Below are 3511 nucleotides of genomic sequence, written 5' to 3'. Positions count from 1 at the left end.
CTCTTTGATTTCCACTGAGAAAAGAAACTGGATTGACAATGTTAGTTACCACTCTTTCTATATCATCTTGTACCATGATGGCCTGGTACTTCAGGAACCTCTGTGGTGAGAGCCAGTGGCTGCCCTTTACTTCCAGTACTGCGAACACTGTGTGGGACACTAGTACAGTCAGTTTCTGTCCCAGGGTAAATTTGCATGCTTCTTGTATATTCAGCACGACTGCTGCTACAGCTCTGAGGCAACCTGGCCATCCTTTGGCATTGCATCTAGTTGCTTGGAAAAGTAAGCAACTGCCCTCCAGTATGAATTCAAGTCCTGAGCCACATGGGAGAATAGAAAGGATCTGGAAGTCCTAAAGCTGGAGCTGACATGAGGGTACTCTTTAGCTGGTGAAAGTCACATGTGGCTTCCTTTGTCCACTGGAGATCTCTATCTAACAAACAGTCTGTAATTATAAACCCACAGCTGGCACCACCCTGCCATGCCTATGTCTTTTTCTTTAATACTCTGTATCCTTGGAGTTCTAGGAAATTTGAAAGGCTTCTTCCTTCTTCCTGTGGAGTTTCCCAGAACTCTGGTTCTTTGCAAGTTGTTCTCCAGAGTGGGGGATTTTGAAGCCTTGAGGCACATGGACCATGTGAGCTAGGTTTTGTGCCCGCTTTTAGGGCTTTTCTATTCAAATGCAAAAATTTTCTGGCTGGCTTCGTGGATAGGGAGGCAAAAGAAAACATCTTTCAGATCTAAAACAATAAGCCAGGTTAGTTTATGTGTTAAACAAGTTAGTGAGGTATATGGATTTGCTACTACAGGATATAAATCCTTTGTTATCTTATTGACAGCCCTCAGTCCTGCACTATTGATTATTGAGTTGATTTCTTCCCTATCCTTTTTAGGGGGTACTGCTTAATTCTCACTGGTTGTGTCCCTTCCTTAAGCTTGATTACTATGGGGGGGGGGGGGGGGGGGAATTCTTTGCCCTCCCTGGTACATCAGAGGCCCATACCCCTGAAAATACTTGTCCTAATATCTCTTCTCTAATTTCCTCCTTATTTTCAATGGCTGTTAATGTTAAACTTAATACCTCTATGTACCTTTGATCATTTACCTCCAGAGTAACCTCCTCATTTTAGAATGTTTAGCGAGTTGGGTATATACAAAAACTTGTAAATACCCCATTGTTACTTTAAAGGTTTGCAAAAATATGCCTTCTCAGACTGGCCAGCTGTTCCCCACACTACAACATAATCATTCTCCACAGGTACTAAAGCTTTATTTAAAACTGAATATATGGCCTCTGTATCAACCTTTCCTTTCTCCTGGTTCCACTGCCTCTCGCAGAGGGGTCTATTACTTCCTAGTTCTGGATGAGATTGGACTGCCAGGAGGGGGATGGGTTTGAGTGGGTATACCTTTGGAGCCTGAGTCCTCTTCCCTTTTGGGGAGGTCCTCCTCATCCTCCGTTACCTTAGGAAGAGCCTTTTACAAATCATTTATGTTTTTGTGTTTCAGGATGATAAGCTTTGTCTGATTTCGTACATTGCTGCCTTATACTGCATGCTGAACAACACATTTGATTTGCCTTCTCTTTGCTCTGTTTTATTTTTCAAGAGCTAACACCAGTGGGTCAGAGGGAACTCTGAACCCACAGTTAGTTACTCTGCCATTCTGGGTGATTCTTTAAGGTGAAAAACATATCAGCATACAAGACCTCATCTAATTTGCTTTCCCGTCTTAAAACAGCATTGACTGCAATAAGGTATTATCAATCTTTTTATTTTCTGAGCTGCCCCTACTGGTGGCTTTCTCCCAGTGAGGCCCCCCCCCCCCCCCCCCCCGAGGGACTAGTTTGGGAACCTCTTTGTTCTGGTTAGTTTTCATTCCTTATACTATTTTGTTTCCACCCAAGCCTCACAGTCTTTTCTCAGTTTTTCTCACACACAGACCTCCAAGTGGCAGGTATCAGATGTGATCCTCCACACATAAGCTTTAAGATCTCAGGTTCTGAATCGGCTTGATCAGGAACCTTCAATTTACACTTGGGGCATAGAACAGCAATACCAGCCCCTCTCACAAACTCTGTATTTGTCCAAGACTGAGCACCAAGATGTTTCCTATTACCATCTGAGAAGCAGTTGCATCTGGACAGTTTTCCTTATCTCCTGTTAATAGGCCCATCAATGTCTCGCCTCATGACTCAGAGATAACACTCTCCAAGAGCCAGTTCTGTTTAACAGGTGATTAAGGACACACCTTGTAACTCAAAATAACATCAGCCCATTGTGAGATGCTCCGCCCAGGGGGAGAAGCTAGGCATTCCCACCTGGATAAATCCAGGAATTTCTAGACAGAAAGGCAGCCTTTCCACAGGTTTCCAAGAAGACACAGCAACCACATCTGCCACTCCAAGAGGACTGCAGCCACTCCAATTTGGACTGCTACCAGCACGCTGGCCAAAGTGGGTGTCAGGTTGTATTCTGACTTTGCCAGTGGTCTTCCTTTTGTATCATTGTGTGTATTTTTGTCTTTTGTTTTCCCTTTTCCCAATAAATTGTATTTCTGACTTGGAGTCTCTCACTGGTTTTGCTTTCAAACCAGAACAGTATTGAAATCGTACTCACACAAGGTGCCACCCTCTCAATGCACCAACAGCTCCCTTTCATAAAATCTCAGTTTTTTCCAATTCTCTTCCTGCACAATCTAATTAAAGCATTGTTTCTACTGACACTTACTTTGTTACCCTGCAAAAGACTGTGCCCGTTACAGCAGAAACCCTGATATGCTCACAAACACAGAGCCCCCCCCGCCCTCCTTTGACGCTGTTGAGCAGGGCAGGAACAAAGAACTCCAGATCAGAAGGCTAAGAAAATGAACTCTTTCCTTTATTCCAAATGTACTGCTCTATATATAGAGAACATCGAGAAGACTGATTTCATTGGTCTTAGAATAAAAACATCTCACACCATTGGTGGGCAGTGAATGACGCACAGTGGCAGGACATATCTATAAACAATATGAATAACAAGATAGATTAGAGAATTATTTACATTCTTTCTCAACTGTTTCCCAGGCTCTCGCCTGGTTAGAAAACCTTTCTCTTTCTGTCTGACTGAACTGAGAATATCCACACTCCTTATCTCAAATTTACGAGAGTTGGGGCTTAAGTTGCTGTGGGGGGAAGGGAGGAATTCCTGGAATTCCTCTAATTTGTTTTCCCACAGTTAAACATAAATCACCATACTGTAGCTCTTCTGCATAAAATGCTACACTTGTTACAAACAGAATCTTAAAATCTCCCCAAACACAACAATACAATCCTGAGAATCAAATTACCACAATGAAGAACTACACTAACTAACTGGGAAAGGTGGTATCTCTTAAAGTGCCCACTTTTCTCAACACAACACAGCATACAACACTTCAGCACCTATCCACATCAGCTTCCTCTGATCCCCACACACTCAAGTGTAATGAACAGTTTCCACGTGTTCCCCAGAGACACGGGCAGGGCCTT

General features: G+C 43.2%; 1 long non-coding RNA gene across 1 annotated transcript; it reads left to right on the top strand.

The window, feature by feature from the left end:
- Nucleotides 1–2133: 2133 nt before the first annotated feature.
- On the top strand, nt 2134–2560 carry LOC128822771 (uncharacterized). The gene is made up of 2 exons (XR_008441589.1): nt 2134–2234; nt 2368–2560. It is a non-coding gene; the product is annotated as an uncharacterized LOC128822771 (long non-coding RNA).
- Nucleotides 2561–3511: the final 951 nt, after the last annotated feature.

Source organism: Vidua macroura (assembly GCF_024509145.1).
Source record: "Vidua macroura isolate BioBank_ID:100142 chromosome W unlocalized genomic scaffold, ASM2450914v1 whyW_random_scaffold_74, whole genome shotgun sequence".
NCBI classification, from domain to species: Eukaryota; Metazoa; Chordata; class Aves; order Passeriformes; family Viduidae; genus Vidua; species Vidua macroura.
The sequence above is the reverse complement of the archived record's forward strand: the minus strand, read 5'-3'. Positions and strand labels throughout refer to the sequence as shown.